General features: G+C 41.7%; 1 protein-coding gene across 1 annotated transcript in view; it reads left to right on the top strand.

Annotated features, from left to right (window-relative positions):
• The window catches only part of LOC308586515 (BEN domain-containing protein 5-like), a 753,040-nt gene that overhangs the window by 665,889 nt on the left and 72,531 nt on the right, over positions 1–14,620 (top strand). The gene's annotated exons all lie outside the window — the stretch shown is intronic.

The following is a 14,620-nucleotide window of genomic DNA, read 5'->3' as shown; positions in this document are numbered from 1 at the left end:
CAGGCCTCTGGTGAAAATAAATATAAAAATAAATGTTGGTTTGTTTATTTATTTGCTTATTTGTAAATGTTTATTTATTTTTTAATAAGAAGTCCACATCATTTTTTGACCAGAATCAATCTCTTCCAAACCTTGTTCCCATAAATTTGTAAGCTTTGCCTTCAATGGAGCTTGTTCTGTGAAAATTGTGTAATACTTACACAAAAGCTTAATTTTAAGGACAAGCATTCTCCAATTTAAGTATATGTTAGATTGCAGTGAGACTTAGCAGGCTTTATGTTATAAGGCAGCAATTTCTGTTTGTTGCATTAACTTCTTGTGTCTGCGTATGCAGCTTGTTTTCTTTTTAAAAAAATCTGAACCAACTTCAGAATTGGATGAATTGCAATTGCAGAATTGGATGAATTGTAAAATAAAAAAATTAGGTTGGTTGAAAGCATTTATTGAGGCATATTTAAATCTGATAAACCTTCATTCCTTCCATGCTGTTAAATATCTACTGCGTATTTGTATATTTCAAACTGAGAGCTTTAAAAAATAATATCTAATATTGTTGTTAGCCTCTCTGAGCCTGGCTTCAGCTGGGAAGGGCGAGATATAAATAAAATTTATTATTATTATTATTATTATTATTATTATTATTATTATTATTACTGGCTGGTGATTTAAATTAATATTCTCATGCTTCACACTGCAGTGCTCTCTCTCTCTCTCTCTCTCTCTCTCTCTCTCTCTCTTTCACACTCTCTCTCACACACACACACCTTTATTCTGTAGATATCTTTGGAGAAGATAGCAAACACAATAGCACAATGGAATGCTCAAAAGATTTCTTGTTGACTATGTGGACACAGTCTTAGCTGCAGATAAGCATACCATTGCTCCATTTATTGTGGAATGATTAAAGAGACTGTAAACAATGAGAAGGCTGAAACTTCCAAAAAATTGAGGGGGAAATGCTATATATATTCATGTTCTTTTTTAAAAAAACACAGAAAGCTTCTAGACAACAGGAAGGGTCTGAAGAGGCATGCAGGAACTATTGTGTTCTCCAGCTTGGAGGGCAAACTACCACACTGCATACATACATCAACCCATCTGACCAACAATTATCAGCTTTCTAGGGTTTTTTAAAGTAGCTGTACTCTGCTTAATCTGGAAAAAAAACTACTCTCCTGTAACACACAAAAGTGGCTGCCTTCTGAGAAAACACAGAACGGCAGTTTTCCAAAAGCTAGTTGCTATGGTTGCCAGATTAGAATGAATCTATGTGTGTGGGAGGGATGCACGAGTTCCCCATATCTTGCCCCAGTGGAAGAGTCACAAAGCATCCTCCCCTACTGTCGCCCTTTCTCTGTCCCAAGGTCAAAAATCTACCTGGAGACAAGTGATCCCCAGTAGAACATATGTTACCACCAGGAACTGGAACTTTTTGGAAGCACTGTTGTTTGCGCATGACACCTCTAGAGTGCAATGGGGATTAATTCTGCTTGTCTTCAGTGTGGAATAAACTGGAATATCCTGGAAGAAGGCATGGCTGGCTTGTTCCCTGAACAAGGGCACTCCGCACTACAGCATTTTGTTGCAGGCCCTGTTGCAATATGTTGCTATGAGCTTGTGGGTGCCAGGCTCCCCTCAATTCCTGGACCTGGACAGTAAGTGTTCAAATTTAATCAAACCTCTTGAACCCCTGAATTCAGCAAGGGTTAAAAAATAAGACAGGCTAGTTTCCTCATGAGGTAATCGCCTGGGAGATGAGCCGTTAAGAGAGAACAAAGGGAAAGGTGATGGACCATTAACAAAGCTAAAGAGAGGAGGCTCTGGGCCAGATGGCAAATGGATGGGTCTTCCTACAGCTCTCAGATAGTTAGTTAGAAGACATAGCCAGAGTCTGAATTAGAGCCTTTAGGGTTGGCTGTGATGTTACCTAGAGGAAGACAATTTTGCAGACTGGTAAAGGCAGCAAGCTTGAGAGATGGTCAGAGCATGATGGTTGCCTTTGAATCCAAGGCTGCAGCTATGAGAAAAGCAAACCCTTTTGGGATGTTGATGCAGTGAACCCCTTCATCATAGGCTCAGGTTGTATATATGTGTGAATAAACCATATATCCTAAAGACACTACAGTCTCCATTGTGCCTCATGTCCAAAAGGAAAAACAAACCCCTGGGTATGTGCTTGGAACCCCTGGAATCTCACACTGCTTGGAGATTGGGGTGGTATGCAACAATATTATTCCTAATGTCCTTTACTTATCAAGTAGAAAGTTCGTGCAAGCCAACATAGGAGTTGGTTGTCGTTTTTTTACTGCAATATCTCCAGTGGGCTGATTCTTACCATCATTTTTGTTGCAGTGAACATGACATTTATCATGGTTGTATTGGGGTCCATTCAGGAGAAATGATCACCACATGAAAACAACAGAGCAAGCCAACTCATTGAGAAGGTCATTGTGTCCTAGAGGGCCCTTCCAAATAATGATCAGCATAGTATCTTCATAAACTTTATTCTACTCCTGTTTTAAGGGTGATTTTGTTTCATTTCTGTTCAAGCATCAGCTCTTTCGTAAAGTAATACTAAACACTGGACAACTGGCAAAGCACAAAGTCATTTTGCAAGGAGATCAGCGGCACTGCCAGGCTTGAGGAGATTCTGCGTGTGTATTTGTTCCTATACCCCAGCACCTGGTCCAGAAGGAGCTGAATAGATGGGGCTAAGGAAGAAGGTTTTCTAAGGCCAGATTCATTGATAGCTTAAGATTCTGGCAGGGTCTGGCTTGCCTGCCAAACTGCACTGCTTTGTTTTATTAAAAGACTTTCCTTTTGCAGTGGACACTTTTGCCATGGGTGTGATTCTCTCTCTTGCTTTCTGCACATGGCACACATGTTTGTTGGCCAGGGACACTTTTTTGAACATCAGGATTGTACTTCAGTATGATAGGTTTTGATTAGTGATCTTTATGTTCCCCCAGCTCTTCATCTCTAAGGTTCTGAGAGGCATTCAGAAACAGTGCTGTTGGGTTTACAGATCACAAAATTTTGGGGAGAGGAGATGAGGGAGTACTATTTAAACCCTCAATAACATTCTAAAATCAAAGTGAAGTCTTTCCAGTTGTTGTTGTTATCTGCCTGCTTGTTTCCTCCTCCCAAATAGAAGCCATCTCATAGCACTAGCAAGGGTTGACTTGAGGCTGTGTTGGCCCCTAGGCACTGACTGGGGAAGTAACAGACTTGTGGGGAAAATGTTCACGGCAGTTCCTAGACCAGAAACTGTCACATTCAATCAAACACCACCACAAGTTAGCATTGCACAATGCAGAACACTCTTCTGAATAATATGGACATTTTTCTGAAAGTACCAGTAGCAGAGTCTGTTATCAGTTACCTAAATCACTGGAAACATCAGTCTCAGTTTACAATGTAACCGCCAATTTATATTTTTGTACAGGGGACTTAATAGCAATTAGATGGTGCACTTTTCGTTTCAGTCTTGGCTGATCCCAAATTAGTAAACTAATAATGCAACCCTATGCATGCAGGACGCGGGTGGCGCTGTGGTGTAAACCACTGAGCCTTCGGCTTGCTGATTGGAAGGTCGGTGGTTCAAATCCCCACCACGGGGTGAGCTCTCATTGCTTGGTCCCAGCTCCTGCCAACCTAGCAGTTCGAAATCACATCTGGCAGGAAGGTAAATGGCACTTCTGTGTGCTGCTCTGGTTTCACCAGAAGTGGCTTAGTTATGCTGGCCACATGACCTGGGAAAACTGTCTGTGGATAAACGTCGGCTCCCTCGGCCAGTAAAGTGAGATGAGCACCGCAACCCCAGAGTCGTCCGCAACTGGACCTAATGGTCAGGGGTCCATTTACCTTTTCCTGGAAATAAAAGCTCCCCCCGCCCCGTGCAATTCCCCTTGGGAGTGACAGAATATCATCATCCCATCACTCTCAGGGGGACCAGTTCTATGTGCATTGAAAGTGTGTGGCAGCAAGAAAACTGTAACATGCTCCTTTTCCTCTATGGCCATCTGCGGCATTAGCCATTTTGCTGCCTTACTTTTAGAAAAAAACACACACATATACTTGGAGAAAGACATGAGGAGGCACTTCAATTAGCTGCATCTTTTAAAAGTCAAAGCATGTGGTAACATTGTTCTTGTTTTCCAGCTGAAGGCGCAGTTCTGGGAAGCGTGCCACTGTCTGTCTATAGGCCTTGTTTGTTTTATGAAGGTTACAGGCACCTGGAAGGGTTGGTAGAACTGTCTCCTTAATAACATACACAAATAAAAACAAGGTTCAGATGGTGTAATAAACCCAGCAGCCGACTGACAGCAGAGCTTTCTTGGCAGCTTGGGATAGGAAGAAGTTTCAGAAAGGATATAAGAAAAGATGCCAGGAAGGTGTGGAGTTGTCAGGGCGATAATTGGACTGGCGTGGTTACTTCCATCCCGGGTTAAAAGGTTGGAAAACCCACAATTTTACTCAGCAGCTGCAAACTTGCCTCAGAATTGTTATTCAGTGGTCAAAACACAGGCTGGTTTAAGACCTGGGTTAAAGCTATCTCACGTTGGCTCATGATCCAAACAGCCTGGAAATTAGAAGCTGAGGTTCATACCTTTACAGAAACACACTCTGATCGGTAATGATATTGTGTAAGGTCGCAAATTGTGCTTGCTGACCATTTATCCTCCATGCATCCACAATTTCCCTTGGCCTTTCAGATCCAAATCCAGGTCAGGAGGAAGTGCCTGGGACCAGCAAAGATGCCTCATGTTGTTCTGGACCTGTAACGTCTTACAATGTCTCTGAGCCTAATTGTGTTGCTAGAGAAATCTTCCTGTTGTGGATGGGCACAGTGGCAGTATGTGCAGAATTAGAGACCCCCTGTGGTTGAGGGACCCTCAGGTTATTCATTTACATTGTTAACTGAGTTGAAACATTGGAAACAGGACTGCAAACAATTGCCATTGTTGCCATCCTAGTGTTTCAGTTTCAGCTTTTTCAATTTGCTGTACTTGTGGCAGTTTTCATCCTATTGTTGCCCGCCAGCCCAACCTCTGAGTGCTACAAGGTTCCAGGAGCTCCAGGCACTTACCCTGGGGTTCATGATTCTGTTGGAATGAGGCACATTGGAGACTGTGATGTCTTTAGGATATATGGTTTATTTACACATATATACCGGTACACCCTGAGCCTACTTTTTCCACTTGAAGATATTTTGGACTATGAGGCCCTAACTATCAGGCCTCATCTGATAGGTTCACAGCATTAACACCACAAGAAATGTTAATTCCAGCAGAAGTCCAGCAGAAATTGGGCATGGTTCTGTCTCTTTTCTTCCCCTGAAGACATGCCGCAAGGTAGCAGAGGTTAAAGACCAGAGTTTTCCTTCTCCTAGATGGGCTACCTTCCCAGGTGGATAATCTGGGGAAATTAATCCTGCGTCCAGTCAGGCTTCCCCTGCGCAACTCTGTTCGGGAGCTGACCTGGCAGGAAGAGCAGAGTAGCAGTGGTCCTGCATCCATGTGAGATGAGGGATAAATCAAGTCCAAAGACAGTTCGGTTCTTATCTCTAGAAGCGTTTATTTACAAAGCAAGAAATCCATCAGAACATTCCGGCATCTCTGTGCTCAAAGCACACACACAGCCTCTGAGCCAAGCTGCGTCTCGTCTCAGTTAGAATCGAAAGCAAATCTTGAACACAGACACAGACTCACTCTGACGCACTTCCCTGCGTCAAGCTCCTCCCAGATACAGGACACCACAGAGTTTTAACCCTGCCAGTTCCAAACTCCACAGATAAGCCCCACCTGCCCCTCACTTCCCTCTACAGCAAAGCTTTCAGAACTTCATGTTGGTGACACATTTTTTAGACATGCATCATTTCACAACACACTAATTCAGTGTTACTAGCAAACTGGAGGTTAAACTTACCCCTTATAAGAGATACGGACACATGTCATGTAACTCACTACACGCTGCAGCCAACACATTTCCATGTCGCAGCCCACAGTTTGGAAAGCTCTACTCTACAGCATCTGCATAAACTGCCTTCTTGACCATTTGCCCCACTATTGGTCTTGTCTGCTCAATCCTCTGGAGCTTGTCTTCACATGCAGGGTAAGGCCCTAACTCACTGGATACCTTTACCTGGTTTAGCCAGCCAATCAAAGCCATCTGCTGTGGTGTGGCCACTGTTGCATGCTAACAGCTTCTAGGAGACACAGGTGAGAGCTGAGTGCAGGGTGGGGACCAAAGGTGGACACCATGAGGTGTCCCCCACTAGAGGTACTACTCCTCCCCTAACACCCCTGGTGGAAGGTTATGCAAGTGATTTCTAGCTAGGAAGAGGCTTAGACTGGTCGGTGTTAGAGTTCAACAACATCTGAAGGGCCACAGTTTCCCCATCCCTGCTCCTGAGCCTGGTCTGATGGGTGCAGATCAGGTCATCTGAGGTAGGAAATCCACACAAACTGGATTCTGCAGATCATTGTAAGGATGCCTGCAGAATCCAGTCTGTGTGCATCCCTATATTAAATGACCTGATCTTCATCTCTCAGACTCGTGTGGATTGGAACTTAGCTATAAAATACCAGATTCTGCACTTTCCTGCCATGCAGTTCTTGGTAGTTTAAATGTATAAAAATACTCATTGAAATAATATTTTGAGGGAAAATATGCATTTAAATACTTGCTTTGAGAGGAAATGAACATTTACATATTTAAATACGTATTTAAATGCATAGTTTGAAAGAGGTTTTTTATTTAAAAAATGCAGATTAATGCAGATACAGAACAGAACTATGAGTGAAAACCATGCAGAAGTGATATGGATAGAAATAGACAGATTTCCCATCCCTATCTGAGAGTTTCAGCATCATGAAATGTCTGTTGAAACAGGTTAGCAACTGTTAAGTAGCCTGTGAATCATCTGGGCACTTCTTATGCTTGCCAGTTTGAACCCTAACTGTAGTTAGTGAAAGGCGAACCTCTTTGCTGTACTTCCATTTGTGAGAATTGAGAGATCTAGTAGTTTGTGTTCTGCACTTGAGAGAGAAGTGAGGGGGTGGGTAGGTAGCCCAAATTACCTCAATTTAAATGCAAATTTTGACTTTTCACGTCTGACTAGAATGTCTATTTGTTTTTGTTTTTTAAAGACTCAAACCTGAAGCAATGAAAAAATCAAATCTCTTTCTTGCTGATATTGATATATTTTCCACACAGTAATCTTTGCTTTCCTTGTGTTTCCCCCTCTCCACTTAAAAATTAATTTTCTTGAGAGAAAAAGGTCATTAGGAGAAGGTACTCCATTCTAAGCTAAACAGAGAAAAGATGCTGTCTGCTTAATATGTTTCATCATTTCTTAGTTGAAGATTTCCTATTTGGGGATTTTAAACCCCAGTCACTAACTTACAAAGGGACACTTGAGGGATGGCATAATGGTAAGTTAAGGGTTTCAAATTGTTCTTAGAATTTTAGATCAGTCACCTATAACTGAATGGAATAATACATACATCAGAGCCCCTGAGATGTTTAATGACATTTCTTCCCCTCCTAAACACCCCTGTTAAACATGTCCTGTTAAAAACCTCCCAAACTCAAACGGAATCAAAATAGGAACAGCTCCATTATGGAACTAGTTGTTACAAGAACCATGAAGCTATCCTTATGTCACATTTCTGCCTCATGATATAGTATACCAAGCCATGTGATGTCACCCTTCTCTGTGTCCCTTCCACGCATTGAGCCATTATTTATATGAAGTGGGAGCACAAAACCCACAGATCATGTCACATATGAATTATATTACAGAGGTCAAATGAAGAGAGTAGAATATAGAGCAGTGGGAAAGTGCTGTTTTCCTTTATAACATTAAGTTACACCATGGTATACCAAAGCTGTGATCCAGCAAGCCCCTTTGTGTGTACACACACACACACTTACAACAGCCCTTGTCAGTCATTCTTTCTCCTGCCCCTACAATAACCAGCATGTGAGGGGGCAAGCTGGGACAGTCCTGTTCATCTTGTTGCCTCCCTGTCACCAGCTTCAGCACATTCTGTAATGATTTCGCCATGACTTCCATTTTGTATATTTCTTGTGAAGCATCCTGAATTTTTTCCAGCTTATCTGAGTTTTACAGCTTTGACCACAGCCATTTGAAATGATATACATACAATATGTGCTTGTGCAGGGTAAACTAGCCATAATTTGTCATATGGTCTGCAATAAAAACTTTTACTTATTTTTTTATTGACACAGAAAATACTTACAGTTGCCTCATGAGATTCATCTAAGGACACCCCCACCACTGAAAAACAAATACTCAACCTGAATTTTGTAGATAACTTGTTTAGAGAGAGAGAGAGAGAGAGAGAGAGAGAGAGAGAGAGAGAGAGAGAGTCTCAAAAGTTTTTTTTTTAAGGTTGATAATAAAAATAATGAATGCTGGGCTTTTGAAACTGGTGTCTGGAGACATAGACATTTGTGGGATTTGAAGGGCTGAAGAGCTGAAAATCTCTCGGCAGGTAGTTTCTGTGAAATGACTAGCCAAGCCGCCTTCTGCTGTACAACTGCTTTGGCACAGGAAAAGTATCTCTTTGGAAGTAATGATGACAGAATCAGACTCAAAATATCAGTAAAACCTCTTGCCTCACTTCTGATAAGTGCAAAGGTAAAGGAAAGCAATTTGAGGGATGGGTTTTTATATATCATCATGAAGCTCTTGGCATTTTCAAAACTTGGAAATTTAAGTTGCAGGGGCCGCTGCCTGCAAGTGTATGATAACATGCTCCAGGGATCATTGGGTAGATGAAAATTACAATTAAAACACACACACACCCCAAAAAACTTTTTTAAAAAAGCATTATAGTGTCTTCTTTTTGTTTTTTAAAGAAACTGACATAAAATGAAGCCATATCTCCAGCTGACATGAGGGCTCCAGGGTTGGTAGGCCAGGGCTGCAGAGGCTTTTGTTGTGATGAGGCAGGGGCCAGGGTACAACAACAGATCTTCTCTTGAAGAATGGGGCTCTTGTCTGAGAGGGTGATCCAATGGGATGCTTTCAGATTCCTTCAATATTAAATGGTAAATATCAAATAGATTATGTTCAAAGTAGTGCTGCATTCAGCACTCTTCTCCCACAATGTGGACCCCCATGCCATGGCAGATGGTCTTTGGGTTAGGTTGGCCCACTCAAAATGGCAACCTTCTAAGGCTGCATTTCATTTTAGAAACAAACGAACAGTGCTCCTAGCTCTGGCATTGCTGTTGCTTACTGAGAGGCTGAGGGGAGACACTTTAGTGAGGATGGGGCTGCATGAGTGCATTGGCAGGAGGGCCAGGTTGGCTGCACTGGTGTCCCCACAGAGCTTGACCAAACTACAGCCTCGTCTCACCTACTCCTGGTAAGTGACAGGGATGCTGGTGCTGGGAGGCTGTTGCTGCTGACTGCTCTTGAGAAGCATGGGAAGGTATAATTCTAAAAAAAGAAATACACAACCATATTTAGCTCTGAGCTTCTGTTCTGCAGCAAAGTCCTTGGGAGAAAAAGAAGAAATACTTTCAAATGAGCACTGGTGTTAACTCCATGAATTAAATCCTCCATAAAGTAAAGTGGGAGTGATGATTCCATTCTTTTCTTGTACAATATCTGAGTAAAGGAAGCCCTTCAATTCCTTCTTAGTTCAGGGTTATAGCAGAAAATTAATAAAATCTATATTGAAGTGACAGCTGGTTTGCAGCACTACCTTTTCCCTACATTGCTTTCCTCTCCAGTGACTTGTGTTTGGGGCTAAATACACATTTATCCCTTTTTGTTTTATAGCTTTTATTGATTTTTTTAAAAAAAGAAATCTCTGTGCTTAAGAATCATAATTGCATTGGGATATCAACTGTGGTCCTAGCAGCCCAGGCTGTTCGTATCATTTTTCCTTGGGCTGTTTAATTAATGGTCTTCCAAAGTCATCAAGATTATGAAATGAAAATGCAGAATGAACACACTTTCCTCCAATACTTCATGGAATGCACAAGAAAAGGTTGGGAAAGTATGAAGGATGATTATTGGGTTTTGTAACACCTCAAAATTCAACATTTTTGTTGTTGTTTCTAGATTGCTGCCTTCGATAATTAATTCTTGATCCCCATCCTCCTTTGGTTGAGGATAATTATAAGAACAGACATGCTCGAAGAGACTTTGGCTTGGAAAATACTGGCTTATAATAATGAAATGAAATATACCTTTAATTATCTAGGAAATCTGGAACATCTATGCAACCAATGTTTACTTCATCTTGATAATACCTGTAAGGTATTGTTATTATCGCTAAACATTGCATAGTGTTTTCTATTATCATTTGTTGGTTGATTTTAAATTCAAAGCTTCACAGTTTGATTTGCTTCCACATATTTTTGGCTTTTAGTTACAGAAAGCTCCAGGCAGTGTGATTTTGGCAACTAATGTTTTTTCAAGTGCTGGAGAACTCTAAAACTTTTTTTTTTTTTAGCATAATTATCAGCAAAATTGTGTCTGTCAGTGAAATGTGGTCTAGCAATCTTTAAGCTGTGAGAGTACACACCTGCCACTCAGTGCAAGAGGCAGGAAGGGGCAGGGTGTCAAATGGCTGAAGGGGAATGTGCAGGACACACCATGGTGGTTTCATTTCCTGTTTCTAAAGAGTAAAAAAGACCTTAAGAAACCTTTGCTGATAACCTGTTTACAATATCTGAATCAGCCTTTTGGGATATTAAGCTCTGCCTGGAAGCCCCTTTGAGCCAACATACCCTTGACTTTTGGCCAGGTACTCAGTTTCATTTGGTTGGAGATTGGCATTAATATTCCATATATATCAACAGCCCAATGTCAAAGCACTGTGTTGTATCCAGAGGTGTCCTTCATTTCTGCTGTCTGATCCAGTGGAGGGATCAGTGAATGAAAGGTGAAGGGAGGTGATACTAACAAATTTCCCTTTTCCATGCAACTTCCTCTGTCATCCCCACACATATCCTTCTCAATTCTGCAGAGTCCTCCAAACAACTGGGTCAGATTGGGGTACACAAAGTACAGTGGTACCTCGGGTTAAGTACTTAATTCATTCTGGAGGTCCGTTCTTAACCTGAAACTGTTCTTAACCTGAAGGCCACTTTAGCTAATGGGGCCTCCTGCTGCTGCCGCGCCGCCGGAGCACGATTTCTGTTCTCATCCTGAAGCAAAGTTCTTAATCTGAGGTAATATTTCTGAGTTAGCTGAGTCTGTAACCTGAAGCGTATGTAACCTGAGGTACCACTGTACTGCAGAGGGAAAGGCACCTTTCCATTTATGGAAGCTGTCACCCGATCAGAGACATTTCCATGAACAGAAGGGCATTTGTGGACCTTGGAACAGGGTTACCAATCCTTTGTGATACTTAGACCTAGCAAATCACCATGCTTTCTATAAATCACTGCCATATTTTCTTCTCTGCTATCTTCATCCTTTGCCATAAAGACTTACCGTATTTTTCGCTCTATAACACGCACCAGACCATAACACGCACGTAGTTTTTAGAGGAGGAAAACAAGAAAAAAAATATTCTAAACGAAATAGTGGATATATGATTTTTGTGGTTCATGCTGTGGCCACAGACATGTGATCTGACAGTGAGTTTGGAGTAGCCCAATGCAAAAATCCTGAGGATCCATGTGGACCCATGCTTTGTAACCACGGAGGAGGGAAGGAAGGGGAACCATGGATCCTCTGCTCACAACTGCAGCAGATCCCCCCCGCCACCCGCAGGCATTCGCTCCATAACACGCACAGACATTTCCCCTTACTTTCTAGGAGGAAAAAAGTGAGTGTTATGGTGCAAAAAATACGGTAATTCTTCATTACTGTGGCATGATTGAATATGGCAATTGCCAGGTTTTGAGCTTGTTGGGTTCTTTCCCACTCATGAAAGTCTATAAACCAGAGAGCAATTCCTGTGATTAACTTTGGCAGCAGACAAATGTAGCTGACATGCCATTGGATCTTGCGCCCTCCATTTTGAGTAACATTGCTGTAGCCTTTATTTCCTTTTGTATCATAGATGCCTTCTATTCCAGAAAAATTTATACAAGAAACAATTGCATTATGAAGTGAGATTGTTGTTTTCTTTGAAAAAATAGAGTATGTACCTTAATTCAACTGTGGTACCATGCTCCAAAACAGCTCTCCATAGTCATATTCCGTAACACAATGAATACCAGCAAAATGAAGTGGAAACCTGAAGTGTAGCAGTAGAATAACTCTGCGAGTGCTGGCCATTATAAGGCCAGGAAGCCTTCTTTGTAGTTCCAAACAAAGAGAATCTTTCTGCTACGAATATTTGTGTTACATTAACAATGAATCCATTGCTGGGCAAATGAATGGGAAGGATGTTTCATTTTTTTATCATCATCAAATGTGACTCCTTAAAAAAGAACATGTATAATACTGAAATGCCATTCTCCTAACTGGTAGAGCTGCCTGGCAACTGGACCTCTGAGAGGTAATTACGAGTGCAAAGTTGGCCATGTTACTGAGAGGGGTTGGGCTACTGTGCAATGAGAAGAATAGTGAAGGGTTATTTGATTGTTGGTTGATTTTCACTCTTCTAATTGAGTTCTGGCTACAGCTTACAAAGCATTGAAAATATACTCTAAGACAGCCTTCCCCAACCTGTTACCATACAGATGTTCTTGGACTACAGTTCCCATTGGTCAACATGGCCCATTGTCAAGGGTGATGGGGGTTGTAATTCAAAACACCTATGTATATATTTTGGAAAGTTTTTGTTCAGTATGCATTTGGACACCTCTTGAGATACTGTGAGCAAATTTTGCACGATGGTTCCCAAGATTCATCTGAGGTTGGAAAAAACAACACCATTTGGATTCAAGGTAGTGGAGTGAAGCTTTCAAAACTGCATTGATTTTAACCAAATATTTCATGATGGTTCCAGGGATCAAGGGGCAGGTTTTCACCTGTGTTTGGATACAATTAGATGCCATTTTGAATCAAGATGGAAGGCTCACCCATTTAATACTGAATTGATTTTAACCATCAGTTTTATTCTTCTTTCCCATGTTTTGGTTTTATACTCTTAATGTGTTTTATTCATTTATTTATATGGTACATATCCTGCTTCTTAATCACAAGGATTTCCAAGGCTTTCAGAATCTTCACTGTAGCTTGTGTGTCAAGGTCCCCAAGACACCCCCCAATAAAACACAAGTGACACATTATTTTTGTTTGAGGTTTTTGGCATAATTTTGGCCACAACTTTATTAAATTACAAGCAATGTGAGTGATCGCTTAGGTATTGGTTGCGACTATCTGACCCCGCATGGAGACAGTCTGACATTTGCATGCCTGCGAAGTAAGAAAAGGGTAAGACACCCAGGGAGAGAGACGGGACTGGGAACCATGCCTCACTTCTCCCCAAATGCTCCCAGGGGCTCTTGCATGGCCCTAGCCCCTTGACATGGTTTGGACAAAAGCATGGTGAGCCCTTGGGTTCTTCTAATGGAAAACCCTTGCAACAGCAGCACTATTGGAGGGGCAGGCACAGCCAAATCCATACCTCTCCACCAACCAATTCCCAAACCAATGCCTAATCTCAACCTTACAAGTTGTGACGATTTGCTACGCAGTTGGCAAAAACCAAATGGCACCAGCCAATCAGCCAAATGGACAAAATTCCTACTGGGCCCCTGCCCCAACAGCAGACGACCCCATGACAGGCATAGCAAGGTCAAGCGAAAAGCCTAAAATAGGGAGGGAGGGCAGGTGATCCGATGCACACAGCGAAAAGAGGAAGCTCAACGCTGCTTGCAGGGCATTTAAAGACTAGGGCTGTCAATCGAAAAATGGCAACATATAATTCTCCCCAGCAACAGTCAGCCCTCTGCTAATGGTGGCCAAACTCTTTCCCGCCCAGCAACAGCGGGGTGTCTTGCTAGCCCCCACCACAACACATGCTCTCCATGAAGGAGAACATGCTTTATAAAATTGACAGTGCAACCCTATACATATCTACTCAGAAATAAGTCCCATTGAGTTTAATGAGGCTTACTCCCAGTTGAGCAGGTATAGGATTACAGCCTAAAATATTTTTCTCACTCTCTTTACATGTCCATCTACCAGATTTCACCTTTTCAAGTGCTCAGAATGTCTTTTGTATAAGGAAATGTCACCATGAGGTGAGAAATTCCTACAAGCATTCACTACACAAGGAAACAGTTTTAGGTACAAATGTACAGAAGCTTTATAATGATTTATCATCCATAGTGACTTCTTCCTGAAAAAATGATTGTATGAAATAACCTGTAGACTGTTTGTAATTGTTTGGCATGGATAATCAATGAACTCCACCATTCTCTTTTTCTTACAGAGATGTAAACTGAAAACTTCTTTTTCTCTTCAGTTCAGATCTTTAGGTCTGGGTAAAACCAGCAATTTCCATATGGATGAGTGGAAAATTTCCATTCAAGAGTGGGCCGAGATGTGTGAGCATCTCAAAGAGAAACATCTGCACAGGAATGTCAGCTTTAGGGCTGTGTGTGCCACTTTGGAAAAGACCTGAAGCAGCCCTAATTGGTACACTGTCTTCATTCTGGCACAACACTT

Source organism: Podarcis bocagei (genome assembly GCF_964188305.1).
Source record: "Podarcis bocagei genome assembly, chromosome: 5".
Taxonomy (NCBI): domain Eukaryota; kingdom Metazoa; phylum Chordata; class Lepidosauria; order Squamata; family Lacertidae; genus Podarcis; species Podarcis bocagei.
Note: the sequence above shows the minus strand (reverse complement) of the source record. Positions and strands in the feature narration are given on the sequence as shown.